The sequence below is a fragment of the Dermochelys coriacea genome, chromosome 7 (assembly GCF_009764565.3).
Source record: "Dermochelys coriacea isolate rDerCor1 chromosome 7, rDerCor1.pri.v4, whole genome shotgun sequence".
Classification (NCBI taxonomy): Eukaryota; Metazoa; Chordata; order Testudines; family Dermochelyidae; genus Dermochelys; species Dermochelys coriacea.
Genome location: NC_050074.1, coordinates 58087511 through 58107673, shown reverse-complemented (window position 1 = coordinate 58107673; position 20163 = coordinate 58087511). Strand labels below are relative to the sequence as shown.

At 44.7% G+C, this 20163-nt stretch overlaps 1 protein-coding gene across 4 annotated transcripts in view; it reads right to left on the bottom strand.

Annotated features, from left to right (window-relative positions):
* ZNF488 (zinc finger protein 488) overlaps positions 1–20163 on the bottom strand; it is a 40427-nt gene that overhangs the window by 18441 nt on the left and 1823 nt on the right. Inside the window, exons 2-3 of one of the 4 annotated variants that reach the window (XM_038410545.2) lie at positions 11111–11318; positions 2093–2255 (exon numbers count right to left, since the gene is read on the bottom strand). The exons of 1 other annotated variant lie outside the window; for it this stretch is intronic. The gene's annotated coding sequence lies outside the window, so the exon portion shown is untranslated. The remainder of the gene's footprint in view (positions 1–2092; positions 2256–11110; positions 11319–20163) is intronic. 2 more of the 4 variants (XM_038410544.2, XM_038410546.2) reach the window with 2 other exon arrangements.

Genomic DNA, 20163 nt, shown 5'->3' with positions numbered 1-20163 from the left:
CAAGGAGCAGGGGGATTCCCAGTTGGAGGGAGTCAGTGAGGGAATCTCTGCTAAGACAAGAAGCAACAGAGGGAAAGCTCTGCAGGAGCTGGTCAGGGTCCTGTGGGAGAGGCCTTGACAGAGTCAATAAAAGCACCTCAGTGGAGCCAGGGTGGGGTGCAGGAGGAGAGTTACTAGCTGGATGTTTAGCTTGGACTTTCAGTTGGACCTTTTGTTACCCTGGAAGGGAACTGAGCTTTGTATGGTTTGGTTGGAGGGCTGAGCCCCCTGAAGACCTGGTGAGATGCAGGTTGGCCAGCAGGAGACCCTGGAGACAAGGACCCCTTGAAGCATTGCACTCTGACACTAGGGGTGTTAAGAACACTAACTTACAAGGAAGAACCACTGAAGCTGGGTATATTTGAAGTGTAACTTGCTTTACCTAAAGGCATGTGCACACACACACAGGTCCTGGAACACAGGTGGTTGCAAACTGCACCCAGACAATACCCACTTCTGGAAATCTCAGCCCCTGCACCAATTCCTAGTTCCCAGGAAGCTTCTCTGTCTTGAGAATTGCCTCCAACTAAGGCAAAGCGTAAACTGTCTGCTACCTGCCACTTCTCTTCGCTTAACTTTTTCTCCAAAGACTATATACTACATCACAAAACCAACAACCTGCAAGCCTGTCTGCCAAATACTGAAAACTTGCTCATGTGCTTAAAAAAAAGAGCATGTGAAGCTATGTGTAACAGTGCTATCTGGTGATGGCTGCCATAATATATTTCCCCAAGACCTGTGCATATCGGGAGTGGTCCACAGAGACACAAGTCAGTCACATGAAGGCTCAAGGCCTTAGCAGTGCTGCCCAGCCTCCTCTTTGACACCCCCCCCCAGCAGCCATGCTACTGGGGCACCCAATGCCCTCGGGGTACCCCCAAAAGGGGCCTTTCCAAACTGCATAGGGAAAGTTGGTGTCCTAATACTGACAGCTCCACAGCATATGTATGTGTATGTAGTGATGCAACTTCTTCCACAGGCCCAGCCAATCTCCTCTCCTCCAATAAATCCCAACCAACCATGGAGGGTTTCCAGAGGTTTTGGGTCAGAGGAGGGAACTATGTCACGGAGAGCGCAATCCCTACGTCTGTGTCCACTGCCCAGCAGAACCTGCTGGCTGCCTCCCACTCATCTCTGGCCATGGAGGGGAATGGAAGATATGGCTCCTTGTTAAAGGGATTGCATTGTCACACACACACAGCTATCGGGAAGATTGCTGTAGTATTCTATTACTACCCGGGATGACTCCATCTTCTGTAACACGGCACTCTCACTGCATGACGGTGCATCAGGGAATGAGGATTGATTGGGAATCTCAGCTAGTATCTCATTAGCCCATTTTCACCCCATCCCACCTCTAGCATCTCTCCAATGCAGCACGCCAGCTTTGTTTGCTTGTTGTTCAGTGACTGAAATATCCAAAGATCAGGGGCAGACAAAGTCCTCCTGCAGGAGTGGATGCCAACGCCTGTGAGTGACAGCTATGACTGTATTCATACACTGTACAGAAAAGCTGGTTATGTGAAAAGCAGGAAGCGTACTGTCTGTATATAGGAAACAGGCTTGTTGTGGCAAGTCTTGTACTACCTGAAAGCATCCAGCAAGTGAAACTCTTTAGAAGTTGAGTACTTGTGGCACCTTAGAGACTAACAAATGTATTAGAGCATAAGCTTTCGTGAGCTACAGCTCACTTCATCGAATGAAGTGAGCTGTAGTTCACGAAAGCTTATGCTCTAATAAATTTGTTAGTCTCTAAGGTGCCACAAGTACTCCTTTTCTTTTTGCGAATACAGACTAACACGGCTGCTACTATGAAACCTTTAGAAGTTGAATAACTGATGAAATGTACTACCTAGTGTTTTGCCTCAGCATAACACCGCACTCTGAGATAGTCACAGCAGGGCAACCTTCTAGTTTCTGTAGTATACAGGTTCTTATCCCGCCCTCATAACCATGGTATCTGAGACCCAGATCCATGAATCTGGGGAAGCTAGCTGCCCCTCCACCTAATTCATCTATAGGGCATGATCCTGTGGATGGCCTCTGAACATACCCACTGGATCTGAACTGCAAAGACAGATGTTCCTCCACCCATCTTCTCCTGGTTCATGGATCACTCTGGGGCTTAGGCAGGAGATAGGCATCCGGGTGCCTACAGGGATCCAGCAGCGTCCAAGCCCAGAGACTGGAATTTAGGCACCGAGGAAACTCTTATCCTGAAAACACAGGCACCGAGTGAGTTTAGGCACCTACAGAGTTAGGCAAGAGTTTTGTGTGTTGCAGTGATGCCTAAATTGGGACTTAAATGCCTACGTGCCTTTGTGGATCTGGGCCAGTCCTCCTTCCAGTAGTGCATTAAGCAATGTGTCTAACATCTGTCCCATGTGGTTTGTTCTCTCTCATCCTCTCCCTGCAGGGAGAATTGTGTGTGCAGTGGGGTGGCTTATTGGCGTAGAGTTTTGGTTTGTGGGGGGAGGGGATATTTTAAATGTACATGTGGTTCTGGGTTTATGTTAGAGATGGCGGCTGGAACTTGTTGCAAAAGATGGGGAGATCTTGGATGGTCATTCATTCCTGGGGGAGTCTGTTCTGCAGTCTGGGACTGGCCCCGGAGAAGGCTCTGTCTCCTGCCCAGACGAGCTTTACTCTTGTCGTAGAAAGTTCCACTGTGCCTGAGGAGCAGCATTATCGACCATGAACTTATGCCAGGGCTATAGGCTTTGAGAGACCTGGTACGCCTTGAAGATAAGGACCAAGACCTTGAACCTGACTTGATAGTGAGAGACTGTCTCCTTCTTGACCTTTTAACCACCCTCCCCTTGAGAGATAAAGCTAAAGGAGCCTCTGCAAAGGAATTAGAGAGAGAAAAGAGGGCTATAGGAATAGTGTTGAGTGATGGAGAGGAGCCAGACCTCTATGGACGCTTATCAGGCATCGTGGACAGGAGGTGGGGCAGGTTTTATCTGCTGGGAGAACGGCAGTGAATACAGGGACAAAGTTACACTTTAATTGAAAACTGGCTTTTTTTTTTCCTAAACCAAATTTTTTTTGGCAAAAAAAGTGTGGCTATTATTGAAACTTTTTGGTGGCATTTTTCATAAGTTAAAAAAATGATAAATACCATTTGTCATGTACAGAAAGCCACACTTTGCTTTCTGATAACCCTTCCAATCAACATTTCTGATTGTTGGGTTTTTTTAAAAAACACACAAAAATTCATGAAATTCCCAAATTGGGACCATTTCAAACCCTGCGAAACACAAACAACTTCAATATGTTTCATAAACTTTTGTTTCCATTATCTGAGCAACTCTAGCATTGAGGGGCAGAGGAGGAAGAGGACTAAGGTAGAAGATGCTGAAGAATGGAGAAAAAAGGACAAAACTCCATCATGGTTGAAAGAAACTAAGTCTCTGGAGTCAATTCTGTCTCAACTAGCTCATTGCCGCCCCCATGCAGTCAAAGCACTCAAATCAATGGTGTGACAGAATAACTCTCCTTGGAGTATGAACACTGGATTGCTTAGGAGCTAATCAGCCCCACACTTATGCTGTTCTCCCAACACTCCTTGCAAGTCCAAAAAAATACAAACAACTAAGGAGCGGACATCTGCAAGGTCAGAACTGACTGCTATCACATAGATATCTGCTAAATTCTCTGGAGGGGTTTTCAGCAGGTATGTGACTAGTTTATAGCAGAGTGTGATGATCTAATACAAAAAAGCTGCAGCCTAAGAAATGCAATGCAATGTGACAGCTTAACGTTGCAAATACACACCGACCGTTATTTAGCATACACACTAGAAAGAAAGGAGACTAACGGTAAGATGGTAGAACAAAGTTCATTGTTAGGGATGAGCCAAAATACAGAGCTGAAATATAAATGCCTTTAAATCTAACCTTCCAGCAAAATTAAATTCCTGGATATGAACCTACCTCTGTGGGTCTGATTTGAGTTTGGATCCAAAGCCAAAGGGGACACCTGAGTAAGTCTTTGCAGGATCACGGTCTAAACAGACAAGATGCTAAAACAGACAGACAAGATGGGAGTGTGAAATAATCTCAAACCTCAACCTTGAACTGATTCAGCCACAATCCAAATTCTGAAACACCCTAAACCTCATTTGGGTCCTGATCCAAACCTGGTGTCCTCAGCAACAGAGTCAATACTGATTGAGGAAAGCCACCATCATTATTAATTGAGCACTTTGCATGGGGCCATAATTAGTAAAGGAGAAGCCCTATTCAGACATCTAACTTCTCTTGGAAACCAAAGTAGGTGTATTGTTCAGACAGTACAGTGATGAGCACAGGAGAGAGAGAGAGATCTTGTTCTCCATGGCTTTGTCTACTCTAGCCTTAGCTGACGGGGACCACCAGCTGGGACCACCACCTATACTCTTAGCCCAGCAGAAGAATCTGTCCTATCTCGGGGCCTCTCCTTTTGCCCCTCCACCCCCACGAACATGATACAGTTCTGTGGTGACCTAGAATCCTATTTTCGACGTCTCAGACTCAAGGAATATTTCCAACACGCCTCTGACCAACATATTAACCCACAGAGACCTTCCTGCCAGCACTACAAAAAGAAGGATTCTGGGTGGACTCCTCCTGAAGGTTGAAACAGCAGCCTGGATTTCTACATAGAGTGCTTCTGCCGACGTGCACGAGCTGAAATTGTGGAAAAGCAGCATCGCTTACCCCATAACCTCAGCCATGCAGAACACAGTGCCATCCACAGCCTCAGAAACAACTCTGACATCATAATCAAAAAGGCTGACAAAGGAGGTGCTGTCGTCATCATGAATAGGTCGGAGTATGAACAAGAGGCTACTAGGCAGCTCTCCAACACCACTTTCTACAAGCCATTACCCTCTGATCCCACTGAGAGTTACCAAAAGAAACTACAGCATTTGCTCAAGAAACTCCCTGAAAAAGCACAAGAACAAATCCGCACAGACACACCCCTGGAGCCCCGACCTGGGGTATTCTATCTGCTACCCAAGATCCATAAACCTGGAAATCCTGGACGCCCCATCATCTCAGGCATTGGCACCCTGACAGCAGGATTGTCTGGCTATGTAGACTCCCTCCTCAGGCCCTTCGTTACCAGCTCTCCCAGTTATCTTCGAGACACCACTGACTTCCTGAAGAAACTACAGTCCATTGGTGATCTTCCTAAAAACACCATCCTAGCCACTATGGATGTAGAAGCCCTCTACACCAACATTCCACACAAAGATGGACTACAAGCCGTCAGGAACAGTATCCCTGATACTGTCACGGCTAACCTGGTGGCTGAACTTTGTGACTTTGTCCTCACCCATAACTATTTCACATTTGGGGACAATGTATATCTTCAAATCAGCGGCACTGCGATGGGTACCCGCATGGCCCCACAGTATGCCAACATTTTTATGGCTGACTTAGAACAACGCTTCCTCAGCTCTCGTCCCCTAATGCCCCTACTCTACTTGCAGTACATTGATGACATCTTCATCATCTGGACCCAAGGAAAAGAAGCCCTTGAGGAATTCCACCATGATTTCAACAATTTCCATCCCACCATCAACCTCAGCCTGGACCAGTCCACACAAGAGATCCACTTCCTGGACAGTACGGTGCTAATAAGCGATGGTCACATAAACACCACCCTATATCAGAAACCTACTGACCGCTATTCCTACCTACATGCCTCTAGCTTTCATCCAGATCATACCACTCGATCCATAGTCTACAGCCAAGCTCTACGATATAACCGCATTTGCTCCAACCCCTCAGACAGAGACAAACACCTACAAGATCTCTATCATGCATTCCTACAACTACAATACCCACCTGCTGAAGTGAAGAAACAGATTGACAGAGCCAGAAGAGTACCCAGAAGTCACCTACTACAGGACAGGCCCAACAAAGAAAATAACAGAACACCACTAGCCATCACCTTCAGCCCCCAACTAAAACCTCTCCAACGCATCATCAAGGATCTACAACCTATCCTGAAGGACGACCCATCACTCTCACAGATCTTGGGAGACAGGCCAGTCCTTGCTTACAGACAGCCCCCCAATCTGAAGCAAATACTCACCAGCAACCACACACCACACAACAGAACCATTAACCCAGGAACCTATCCTTGCAACAAAGCCCGTTATCAAATCTGTCCACATATCTATTCAGGGGATACCATCATAGGGCCTAATCACATCAGCCACACTATCAGAGGCTCATTCACCTGCGCATCTACCAATGTGATATATGCCATCATGTGCCAGCAATGCCCCTCTGCCATGTACATTGGCCAAACTGGACAGTCTCTACGTAAAAGAATGAATGGACACAAATCAGATGTCAAGAATTATAACATTCAAAAACCAGTTGGAGAACACTTCAATCTCTCTGGTCACTCGATTACAGACCTAAGAGTGGCTATCCTTCAACAAAAAAGCTTCAAAAACAGACTCCAACGAGAGACTGCTGAATTGGAATTAATTTGCAAACTGGATACAATTAACTTAGGCTTGAATAGAGACTGGGAATGGATGAGTCATTACACAAAGTAAAACTATTTCCCCATGTTATTTCTCCCCCACCACCACCCCACCCCCCACTGTTCTTCTGACATTCTTGTTAACTGCTGGAATTAGCCTACCTTGCTTGTCACCATGAAAGGTTTTCCTCCTCCCCCCCCCCCCCCCGCTGCTGGTGATGGCTTATCTTAAGTGATCACTCTCCTTACAGTGTGTATGATAAACCCATTGTTTCATGTTCTCTGTGTGTGTATATAAATCTCCCCTCTGTATTTTCCACCAAATGCATCCGATGAAGTGAGCTGTAGCTCACGAAAGCTTATGCTCTAATAAATTTGTTAGTCTCTAAGGTGCCACAAGTACTCCTTTTCTTTTTGCGAATACAGACTAACACGGCTGCTACTCTGAAACCACCTTTACATGGGAGCTATTTCCTGATATTGAACCATCCCTTCCCTTCGTTCACTACTATCCCATTATTCCCAGATATACCCCATTAGAATATACTGAACTATTCCTCTCTCACTTTCTGGCATTTACACCTGTCAAATACTTGCTGATGATTATCAGTGTCCGCCTTACTCTTTGTTTGTCCAAGTAAACACATCTCCTTCTCCTCATTAGTTTCTCAGAAGCCAAAGCATCCAGCCCTTAAATCAGTCTGCTTGCCCTTCTGTGAAGTCCCTCTGGTACGGAAGTGCCTAGAGCTGAACACAGGTTTTTCTGACTATGCTCAGACCTAGATACTGCATTGCCAGATCTATTGATAGATGGGAAGGAGTTCAGGAAAGAACACCACAACTGAGCAGGCAGTAAGGAGGAGTGATTTGTAAGGAAAGGCAATGTGGCTCATTTAGTGAAGTGACAGCCAAGAGGTGGCATGTTAAGTCTCCAAATAGCTGAAGGCATGGACACCAAAAATAAAGGAGAATTATCTAAGGTGGTAGCCAGGCATACAACTAGCAGCCACCAGATGAAATTGAGAGGTAAATTGTAATAGATAGAATCTACCTCATACACAGCACATTTCATCAATAGATCTCAAAACACTTTACAAAGAAGTTCAGTATCATTATCCCCTTTTACAGATGGGGAAACTGAGGCACAGAGGGTGAAATGACTTTCCCATCATCACCCAGCAGGCCAGTGTCAAAGCCAGGACTCAAACCCAGGTGTGTTGAGTCCCAGGGCAGTCTGCCCTCTTAGGAGTAGTGCTGCCTAGGGGTCAGCCATCCCAGTCACATGGCATGGCCCTTTAAGATTCTGGGAGGTTTTGATGTAGCAAAGACCTAAGAAATAAGAGGTATTGGTGGAGAGGAAGCGGTCCGGGGAATAAATAGCTCATGGAGAAAGACAGTTCCTGTTTCTTTAAGGTCCCAGGGCTAGGAGCTTTGCAGAGCGCTGAGCTGGGAGAAGGGGATGGGCATATATGCTGCTTCATGCTCGGAGCATCAAAGACACTTGTAGGAGATGATTGCCTTCTGAGCCTGAGGACCAGCTGAAGGAGAAGTTGGCTAAGGCCCTGTAGCTGGCCTGAATTATAACCCAGCCCCAGGGAGGAAGGCTGGGGACTCACGTCTCTTGGAGAGGGACTGCTGGAACCACAAGTTGGCTCCTGGAGGAACTGGGGCACAGAAACCTATTGGGGCTCTTGTACGGACCCAGAGACGGCATGAACTGGAGCAAGTAAGCAGTGATTGAAGCACTGAAGAAAAGTTGATAAACCAGCCCCACCCCCAGGGGACAGATGTTCTGAACTAAGCAGGTCTGGCTGGCTGACTGAAAGGGCACTAAAGACAATGCATCTGCAGGGCTGCAAGGGGGTGTGTTTGACTGCAAATCCCCCCACCCCATAAAACTCCCCCTAGAGGTTGAATAGCAGGACAAACTACCTAGCCATGAGTTCTATTAAGGCCATGGTGATGCCTCTCCCCCGCTTGGGCAGTGGGGGAAGGAAACAATCCTGCAAGGCCCCACACAGGCACCAGCACTAGACCCTGTGGTGCCTCCACTTCTCCTGCTGCAAGCATGAATTGCAGTCTCCCCAGCAATCCTGACCCGTGCCCCCTTCGATACAATTACGTTTACAGAACCTTGTGGCATGCCTCTTGCCACCTCAACAGTGGCGTGCTTCGGTCCAAATGCCACTATTGGGAATGTCCTCACCTCCTGGAGAGACAGCCCCGGTGCGACAGCACCCTGCCAGCACCCTTGCCCCTTTTGAATAAGCAGCTCCCACCTCCCTGGGCTCTCCCTTCTCAAGAGCTTTTCCACCAGTGGGACAAAATGACTATTGACAGGTACTCTCCATACTACGTCACAATTGAAAGCTCTTCATGTGGATGAGCGTAGGGGCTCATTGCTTTATGGATTCCTCGTCTCCCAGAAAGCATCTGATACCCCCGTGTCATGTCCCTGAGTATAGATTTTGCATCTTGATTTTGGAGATAACTGACAGATCTGTCAAACAGCCAGTACCCCCAGATATTCTATGTCTGTGTGATACCTGTAGGCAGGCAGCTCCCGATGGAGTGTGCACCTCGGGAATCCCCGTGAATTCTTCACTAGACGGTGCACGAAATAGATGGTGCAGGACCAAGACAGCTGCTTGCTCACACTCCCAAGAGCTTTTATTTGTTTCTTGTGGGCCCAGTTCTGCTACCCTCATTCACAAGACATAGTAGCCTCATTGGAATCAGTGGGGCTATAGTAGGGTAAGTGAAAGATACTTCTCAGTGAGTAAGAGTGGCAAAGGCCAGCCCCCAGAGCCAAGCTCCGGCTGTATCTATTCAGTGGAGCTGCCTTTCAGCTATGTCATCTCATCTGCCCTGGATCTGAGGTTCCCTTAGTGGCCCAGGTGTCGCTACTCTGAGCAGTCTGGGGTGATCGAGTATGGTCATGTTTGACATGGATAAAACTATACCTGGCACTCACGGAGCTAGTACTTTCCACCCACAGATCACAGTGATTTACAAGGGGGTGCCACTATTGGACACTCAGGAGAGTGGGGGTGCACACAGACAAAATGGCTTGCCTGAGGTGGTATAGCTAGTCAGGGTGGCAGAGTTTGGAACAGAGCTCAAGTCAAAGCACCTCACTGTGCTGCCCTGTATCTAAGCACTTAACTGCCCTCGTCACCCCAGGACCGGAGCCCCTCTTCGCATGAGATCTTTCGAAATTAATAATACTGTACATTGATTTGGCACTTTTGATCATAAATCATCCTAAAGGGCTTTACAGACAAGAATGGATGTGCAAACTACATGCAGGGATTGCTTTGTCTGCATCAGGTGGTGAAACTGGAACAGCACTGAATGGCTGAGCTGGTTGAAAATTTTCCAGTGGAACAACTGCATCAAAAAATGCTGATTCAAAACGTTCCACAGCAATGTGTCAATTCTATTGAAATTTTCTATGGGAACTGGGCAGGCTGACCGGCCAAGCAACCTACTTGCCTGATCTCCTGCCAGTTCACCTGCCCACCCACTTCCCTGGGCTTTCCAGCTCCCTGGCATCCCACTGGCAGGATCCTGGGCTCTCAGGCTCCCTAACAGCCCACCTGGCAGTCTGCCAGCCTCCCTGGGCTTCCCCCTCAACCCACCTGGTAGGCTGCCAGGGCTTTCTGGGCTCTCTGAGCAGCTTGCCGGGCAGGCTGCTGAGCTCCCCAGCTGGCAGGTAAAAAGATGGGCTCCCCAGCTGACGGGCTTTCCAATGCTACCTGGCTGGCCAGCTCCCCAGCAGATGGGAAGCCTGGGATCCCTGTGAGCATCTTTCATTTCAGAAACCCCAAAACGTTCCTACCAGCTGGGCCACCCCTGGAAACATTCTAGGGTGGGTTTGTTTGGTTTTTAAACTTTTTGTCCTTATTAAAGATGCATTTTCCCCCCCAAACACTTAGTTTTTCACAGGATAGAAATACATTTCCTGGCCAGCTGAACAATACCCACACCATACACTACACAGCAGCACTAGTCCATAGGGCAGAGCATGAAGAAGTATCCCACCTCCAACTGAAGCTGCGGGGCGAATTTAAAGCAGCGTGAATTCAGTTACATACACTGGATCCTGGGTAAGACACCAGAGCTTTAATGACCACAAACAGGGAGGAGTCACAATCTCAATTCTAACACCCCAACCAAAAGCCAGCGTCTTAAGCATTTGACCAGGGGAGTGACTGTACACATTCTATGGAAGAGTCCCAGATTATCCTGCTGAACACAGCAGGGTTGGAGCTGTCCAGGAGTCATTGATGGCTCCCTGATTCTCCAACTTCTACGGGCTACTCCAACTTCTACTAGCTGGCCACCATCCGTAGAGGGCCCATACACTAGCTGAACATAGCCAGAGTGCAGTATGCTATAGCCACGCCCCCAACATGCACCCTATACCAGATCCAAAGTGTAGGGAGAAGTGGCACAAGGGCTGGCTATGCCAGCTGAGAGCCCCCTGATGCTGGGGGAGTTCTCAGCAAATGAGCTGTAATGCAACCAGAAATCTGATCCTGAATTACCAACACGACTGGGTTTTCCTTAGAGGACTCACCTCTGCTTCCAGACCTGACCTCACTTCTGTTGTGAGAGATGACAGCACAGAGTCAAGTGGCTGGCAGACACTGGGGATAGATTTGGCCCATTAAGTATTTCCACTGCTGTATTTACACCAGAGGTAAATTTCACTCAGTAATCTAGTCAGTCAGTCTTGTTTCTATGACTTCCTTGCTTTCTCTCAACAGTAAAGGGATGAACGTAGCCTGCAAACAAGGAAAGGCAATGATCACATCACTAGGCCAAGTTCCGTTGTGAGTTAGCAGTGGTGTAAACAGAGTAACTCCACTGAAGTCAGTGGAAATTAAACTGGTGTAAAACTGATGTGTGAGAGAGGAGAATTAGGCCCTCCAACTTGCTGCCCACTTTTGGCCTTCGAGAGACAGAGCATCACATGGAGCGGGTGTGGGTTTCATTTGAAGTGTTCAGGGAGCAGGAGAAGTTGACAGATCTCCTTTGAGAAGGAGAGAAAAGGACTGAAGAGAAGACAAAATGTTAAGCCCAGAACTAAGACAATACTTTGGTTTGCAAGGCGAATTTCATGCAAGGATCTCATTGAACTTTCCAGGCAATTACTTAAGACCCACTACAGCCTTATAGAATAGATCAACATTGCTACCCCCATTTTACAGGTGGGGGAAACTGACAGGGTCATGACTTGCCCAGGATTTCCCAGTAAGTCAGTGGCAGAACTGGGAATGGAATCGAAGATTTGAAACCCAATCTAGAGCTGGGAAGTCAACTGCTTCCCTGATTTTCGGCCCTTTGCACAGGTCAAAAGCAAACTCACAATCTACTGGTTTTTGGTTTTGCTTGACGATTTTTCTAATGCTAGGCTCAGTTGGAGGGGAGATGATTTCATATGAAGCCCATAAGCAATTTGTCTGTGTTAAGACATAGCCCTGTCACTGAAACATTTTAAAATCATCATTTTCCTGACTTCTCTCATAATTTAGATCCTAATCCAGATAAGCCAGCCCCTCTCCCAAGGCAGAACACTAGTGCAGATATTTCCTCTCTCTCTTGTAAATGTCTGCATTTCCCAGTTCTTGCATTTCCTTTACTCCCATTTACTAGGAGAACATCTTGGGGTGGCCTGGGAATTTTTCAGGTTGTTCCCTGAGAGATGAGCAAACAATTTCTCCCCCCTACCCAGAAAGGGGAAAAAACAAAACAGTGAATTTATTTTGTAGAACCCTGACTTTCCAGTGTTTGACCTTAAGATGTCGCTACTAGCTCTTGGAAATAGCCTGACTTCCTGCATTTCATCTGTGGGCTTAGTGAAATAGCAAGCTAGAGGCAATCCTAACAAGCGCTCCCCCATCCCCCAGCCTTCATAGAACTTGTCATCATGAAAAAGAGAATAGAGACAGTTTACTTATTTATTACAGGCCGGGCTGATAGCATCACCTATTAAGTTTGCTCGACGCTTCCCATTATCAGACCCTGTTTTCAGTTGCTTATAACTTTTTCAAACTTTAACCATTTGAGCTGAAGTTTTCCATGCCAGGTGTTTACCTCAGGCTGAATTTCTGTGGATAACTTCAGCCAAAATTGTTCAGTTGTTGCCAAAAATGAAGCTAAGGAAAAATATATTGTTTCACCCATGCTATAATCTTCTGGTGACTTTTTCTTCGAAAAGCTCTAGCATCCCTGTACTTTGGAGCTGGGATCTGACATTTGGCAGAAGGTGACATTTGTGTCAGGGCTGGGCCTTTTGCTGTCACTGTGAATGACTGCCCAAATTTGGCCAAGTTACAAGCCTGGTGGGAGGGGGGGGAAATGTAGTTTGCACATGCTCAGTAGACTTCTTAGATTTTAGTAGTTAAATTCCCCCAAGATTCCAACTGCAATGGGCATGCTGCAGCAGAGGGCTGCAATTGCAGTTCTGGGCTGTTGAGGGCCTTGCTGGTACAGGGTCATGCACCTGAACAGAGAACAGGGAGGCTGGCTTCCCATGCTCTTCATGACCCTTCTGCTGGGCCCACGCAACGCAGAGGAAGGAGCTGCCTGATTTGAAAGTGGATGGGACAAAAGCCAGATCTGCAGTGGGGTCAGAGGGAGTAGCATGTGTGGTGAAGACGCACTATGCCAATGTGACAGGGCTCTCCCATCGGCATAATTACTCCACCTTGGCAAGAAGGGGAAGCTATGTCAGTGGGAGAGCATCCCACTGGCACAGCGCCGGTGTGGACAGCACAGAACTTGCATCACTCGGGGAAGGGAGGGGCTTTTTCACACCCTGAGCAACGTAAGTTAGATTGACTTAAACAGTAGTGTAGATCTGCCCTGAGTCTCACCATTCCTCTGCTGTCAGCAAATATCAATGAAACCTATGGGCAAAGTGTCCTATCCTCCATCAGTGCTGGTCCACATAAAGGATGAAAACCTATCAATTACTTTGTTAGCTCATCTGGCAGAGATCTGTGTGGTGGATTGAAAGGTCTCAACCTTGCTGATGATGCATGTGAGTGTCAATATAATGCCACATTCTGTCTTTTAAGTTTGCTTTTTTAAAAGCCTACTTTTCTCACACACAAGTCTATGTTAAAGGTTGAGAAGTCTAACGCTGAAAAGTTAGCAAACGCCAGAATTAAAGTCGTATATGCAACCTTAATTCAGCCCCTTTGTACATATGCAAATGAGGCATTCTTTATTTACATGATTATGTATGATTTTTTCCAAATTAAGGTTGCATAGGAAGTGCCAGAATGAATATTGCCTAATGTTTGAGTTCTTGGCTGTGTAACCTTGATAATGTTTTTTAAGCTTAGGGTTTGTGTATATATAGTATGTAACAGGCAGTCTCTGCTCCATATAAATGAATATAATTGTCTCTTCACATTGGGGTTTTAGTAAACATAAATTTAAAATAGAAAGGAACAGGTTTCTGAGAGTTTGTGTTTGAATTTATACAAAACTATGAAAGTCTGCCACCTGATTTTTTTGTTTTTATTAGCGGATGTTAACAGTTGGCTATCCCCATTCTCTAACCACTAATAAAACTCTTAGAGGACAATAATAGTGAACAGAACAGGATTTGGAAAGCTGACAAAAAAGGGTAAAGGTGAACTGATTGATCTAACTGCTTACTTTGTCACTGTAATAAATTAACACTCCAAAACACGGAAGCACTTAAGCACATGCTTAACTTGAAGCCCATGAGTAGTCATGTTGAAGTTCAAACAGTGGTGATCACATGTTTAAAGTTTAGGGTGAGCAGATGTCCTGATTTTATAGGGACAGTCCCGATTTTTGGGTCTTTTTCTTATATAGGCTCCTATTACCCCCCACCCCGTCCCGATTTTTCACATTTGCTGTCTGGTCACCCTATTAAAGTTGCTTAAAGTGCTTTGCTGAAATGTGGCCTATTAACCTGTTATAAGAAACATGCAATGTTAGGGCCCAGATGAGCAGTGGCTGTATTAAATAACTTATTATAAATTCCTAGAACTGGTCAGAAAATACCAAAGATTATTGAAATTTCAACAAAAAAGAGGGGGGCGGAAAGCTTTCACAAAAATTTCTTTTTTCCATCCAGTTGTGTAAAATTTCATTGAAATTGGAGGAGGAAAACTCTCAGTTTCCTTCCTTTTTTTCAACCAGCTCTAGGAAATACCCCTGTGACCCATGATCCCAACTAATATTGGGCAAATCCAGCCACAAGTATTTAAAATTATCCTTGAGGATGAAACTTGCCAGTTAACTTTGCTGATATTCACAAACACGTTAATTCCCATTCATAAACAGGTAAGCACATTTTGTTTGCAGGAAGGTGCAATGGAAAGCAAATTCATCCTGGATAAATTATTGCTCGTATATTTCCACTGGCTTTACCTTCTGCAGTCATTTTGAAAACTTGATTATTCGCATCGATTCATCAGATAATTTTGATTGACTACAGATAATTTGTGAACAAAAAAGTGACTTTTGTTTATAGAGTGTTGTTAGATTCGTTTCAGATACTGTGAGGAAAAGGTTTATATGCAAATAACTATTTGTTAAAAGCAGGTTGGAAAAGGGAAATTCTGTCTTACAGGAAATTCTGAAATGTTGATACTTGTTTTCATTCTGAATTGGGACAAAAACTTGAAATAGCATACTTTCATGGAATTAAAAGTTCTGAAAAAAATCTATTTGGAAATGTCTAAAATAGTGGACCTTGTTGATCAAACTAAATGTTTTGACATTTCAAAACAAAATATTTCATTTCAAAATGACAATTAAACAAAAAAAATTCATTTTGAATTTGCGCTGTTGTTTTAGCCATGTTGGTCCCAGGATATTGCCCTACTACAATTGTAGAGTTATTAACTGCTCACTTCACCCTTAAATGGTCTCTTACAACATGTTAAGTTAACTCCTTGTGCTAACAATCGGTTCTACTTTGTTTTTAGCTGTGACACTCTGGGAATGTCTACATTGTGTGCCCGCTGACTTGGGCTGTTTCATTGCACTGTAGACTTCCAAGCTGGAGCTTCAGCCTGAGCTCTGGGAACCTTCCACCCTGCAGGGTCCTAGAGCCCAGGCCGCTGCCAGAGCCTGAAAGTCTACACTGCAGCTAAACAGCCCAGCAGTCCAAACTCTATGAGCCTGAGTCAGCTGACACGGGCCAGCCACAGATGTCTAACTGCAATGTAGACATACCCTCTGAGTACGTTTCCCAGACCTGGAGAAGAGCTTTGTGTAGCTCGAAAGTTTGTCTCTCTCACCAACAGAAGTTGGTCCAATAAAAAATATTACTTCCCCCACTGTGTCTTTCATTTTGAATCGATATTTTGACTTAAAATGACTGTCAATATTGATGGGAAACAAAATTTTTCATTTCGATTTTCCTGACAGAAACATTAAAAATTTCATCAGTCGAAATTTTCTATAGGAAAATGTCGACTGATGAAATTTTTAAATTTCAACTATATCACATTTTCTGATGAGAAAATTGTTTGGTCAAAAGTTTCAAACAGCTCTACTGTTCCCATTAACATTTATGGGGGGCAGGAATCATGAAAACTTATTTACTTTAGATTTTATAAAAACTTTTAGCAAATCCTTAAATTTGAGTCTAAACTACTTGACACTCAACTTTCCTTGCCATGCAATAGCACTGAAGTAAATGGGTACATATTGTGCCATCAGTTTTTAAGCATAACTCCCCATTGACATTCATTGGAATTTATGCTTAAAAACCATTGGCAGCATATGTCCCAAAGGACATACAATCTTGCTCTCTCACCCTAATCATTTCTCCAGGGCCTGGTGGTCCTTTATCAGCCGAGCCCTGCATTGGATGTTCTAAGCAAGGCCAGAAAAGCACTTTATGTAGCGGAATCTTTATTTCCTTAGCCTTTTAACTTATTCCTCTAAACCTAATACCGGCAATACAATCCATTTTGCCATCACCCAACTAAAGGCCTGTGCCCTGGCCTGTTAAATCCACAGTACAGCTAAATGGGATTTGAGTGCTGTGTCTGTTTTTGTTGACCCCATTGCACAGGTGTGAGTCCTAATCCTACCCTTAGAATCCAATCTTTCAGCCTGCCCCAAATCACATTAGAGTCAACTGAAGTCTTTCCATTGACTTCAGTGGGCCTCTTTTATGTCCCCATCATGGTGAGAAGTGCCCTGATGAGCAGACAGTTCTGGCAGATCCACAGCACTGCCAGCCCAGCTGTGGTGACTGTATTGTTTGTTGGGTCCCAGACCCCCCCTTCTTCTCCCCACACACATTTGGGACCTAGGCATAGCCCTAGTTTGCCTATGTGATAATCCCCCGGGGGCAGGTGAGGAGAAAAATGTGATTGAACCAGCCCTGCTCATGAGAGGAGCTGTTCCTATGGGATCTCCACTATTCCTGTCTCCCCAGCTGCAGCCACTTATCACTGACTTGGCAGCTTCCCTAAAAAAGGCAGTGGAGGTAACAGCTGACTGGCACAGCCAGGTGTGACATGGAAGGCTTTGAGTAGGGGCCAAGTTTGCACTTCAAAACCTTGGGAATGGAAACTGACTGGACAGAAATTGGCCTGTTTGGAGGGGATGGGATCCAGTCCAGATCTCTTATTCCAGATCCAAACACCTCCAAGCCTCGGCGGGGTTCAGACTTTTTTAGAGCTATGATGTCATCAACATCCAGCCCTGGAGCAACTGTGGATTGTAGACCCCCACATTTTTTAGTCAGTCTCCATTCCCCATATGCCGCAGTACACACCATACAGTCAGTTGGATTAGGATGAACAAGCAGATCTCAGCTAGATATGCAGCACAGTGACCCACAGTCAAATGGAATCTCCCCAGAAAAGGGTGCGGGGACCGCCACCCTGGATCACAGTAGGGAGGTGATCTCATGGACCACCGCAAGGGAGCAATTTCATGTGCTGAACAGAGTCAGGCAACTCCCCCACTGAAGCCCAGAAGTGACATTTCTGAGACTCATCATTGACATGCGCCTGGGTGAACTGCCTGTGATGCTGTATAAATAGTGAACCGTGCCCATACATTCAAAAGGCTGGGATTTAAAAAGAGCCTAAGAAGCAAGGCACCCAACTCCCATTGGCTTTCAAATGGAATTGGGCACCTAACTTCCTCTGGTTCCTTAGAAAACCTCAGGTAGAAACTTTACATGGTTTAAAAAGAGGGTCAGCCTTTTTAAAGAGTGAATTCACTGCCCCAGCACATCGTACAGAACGGTTGTCTCTTCCCCGACCACACACTACTGCTAGAGCTGACTGAACTATTAAATGGGAACAATTTATCCACTGGGTTTGGCCCTTTTCATTCCGAGGCCTATACATCACTTAAGACCTCAAAATAGAGCTTAACTGGGATTTCACATTGGCTTTGTGCTGCCCCATGCATGGGGCTGAGTGTTACCCTGCACGAATTGTCTATTAACGTATCTTGAATTTTATGAATTGGTTTGTTATTTCTAAGTGAGGGACAAAGGCTTTTTGTGCATGTATTTAGTCTCTGGTGGTTGGCAAACTATTCAAAGCAATTAGTCCAGGGTATCTGAAATTCAATATTTGAGCTGTGTGCCTGGCCACCTCAGTTGCCTGGTCTGGTTTCTGGTTACCCTGTTAAGCTCAGATGACCCGGCTTCTATGAACACAACTGCCTGACTACATCTTTGGGGTGCTGGATCACTCGAGGAGGGGAAACAGCAGGTCTAAGAATTGTCTATTAGCATTTTAAATCTTTTCTGTCCCCTTTTACATGAAAAAATATATATATCTGGCCAAATACATGGACCTTAGCTTTTTAAATTGTCGAGTTCTCTGGCTGAGGGAGAGAGAAAGCTATAGCCTTGATTTATTCCCAGGCAGAGAGAGGGGAGGGAGGGAGAGAGAAAGTTACAGACAGTCCCTTGAGTCACTTAATTGAGAGTCCCAGGGCTCTGGCCAGCATGGTTTGGAAAGCTGCATTCAGCAACAAAAGTCACTTTGTATACTTGCCAGCTGCACAGAGTGAATTCACTACTATGCACCACCATCATTTGTAGCTTGCGTGCTATCAGACAGCTGACTGTATGGTCCCAGGACCATCTGCATGATTCCACAGAGTGATTTTCCTCAACATTGACTCTCCTCTGTCTAACTGGCCCATATATCTGGGTAGTACCAGGAACAAGCGCAGAGTGCCTTCAGGCAAAGGACCTGTCTGCTGTTTGCGCATCCTGCCACCACCCACCCTACTCCCCCTCTCACTTCTGCTCATGCTGAGGGATTACTCAGTTGTTTGCATGAAAAAGATCATTGACTTTCTCGTTCTCCTGCTCCCACACAAACACAACCACACAAGCGGGCAAGGTGAGCGCTTCCAGGACCAAGATCCTTGTTCTCACACAGTTATGTACATTCACTCATTAGACAAACTGAGCCTGGAACAAAGATGTACATTTTTAATAGTGAGAGTAATTAACCATTGGAACAATTTACCAAGGGTGGTGAAGGATTATCGCTGACAATTTTTAAATCAAGATTGGGTGTTTTTCTAAAAGATTTAGTCTGTTCTAGGAATTCTTTTGGGGATCTTCTCTGGCCTGTCTTATACAAGATGTCAGACTTGAATCACAATGGTTTCTTCTAGCCTTGGAGTCTATGAATAGCTAGATGCACTACAAACATCCACACAAACAAAAATGAGTTTCATGAATATTCAGAGGAAAAAAATGAACAAAAACGGTGCTAACAAGGTCGGATTCAACCAAAATTTGTAACTGGTGAAAATGTTCACAGATCATTTCCTTTCACTATTCATGCAATTATAATCCAATTTATAATCATCTTTTTTTTTTTACATTAAAAGGAATTTCATCCTATCGGTTTACAAGATTTTTAAACCACATTTGTGTTGAACAATATTTGTAATAACCAAGAGCTACCAAAGATACCAGAGTTAATATTGGGTTGGCTGTGTGTCTGTTCCTTTTTGAAAGTTCTATACATAGCTATTACATCCTTGGCATACATATATACTTTGAATATTATAAATTATTCTCATTTTCTCATTATGATGGGGGATATCTGAAAGCTAACATCACTCACTTTTAGGTGCCTAATACTGAAGTGATGGTTGAGGTGAATACTACTATGTAATGTGAAGATTTGGTGAACAGAATAAATACTGAGTTTAAATTACTATGATGAGCAACTTTTATTTTCCTATGAAAGATTTATTTGCAAGAAGCTATGAATATGACTTAAAATAACTTATGATACAATATTTGCTTTTTCCCTCATGATATTCTACATAAAATAAGCAGTATATCACAGTGTCATGGGGACATAATTGTACTTGTATTAACAAAAGTATCATTACAAACATTAAAAAAATCTATATATAATATGCTAAGATTTTAGCTAGCCATTTTCTTTAAAAATGAATTTGTTTTCCTATACTCTTGTTAAAATATATCACATTCAATTAGCAGAATAGAGTATATTTTGACTTTGCATTCATGTAATGGTAATAATGCTCAATCCTCTTTTTCTGTAGGATTTTGGTTCCATTTTGCAACACATATGAATTGTCTTGAAACACTGTAAGTCACTTAAA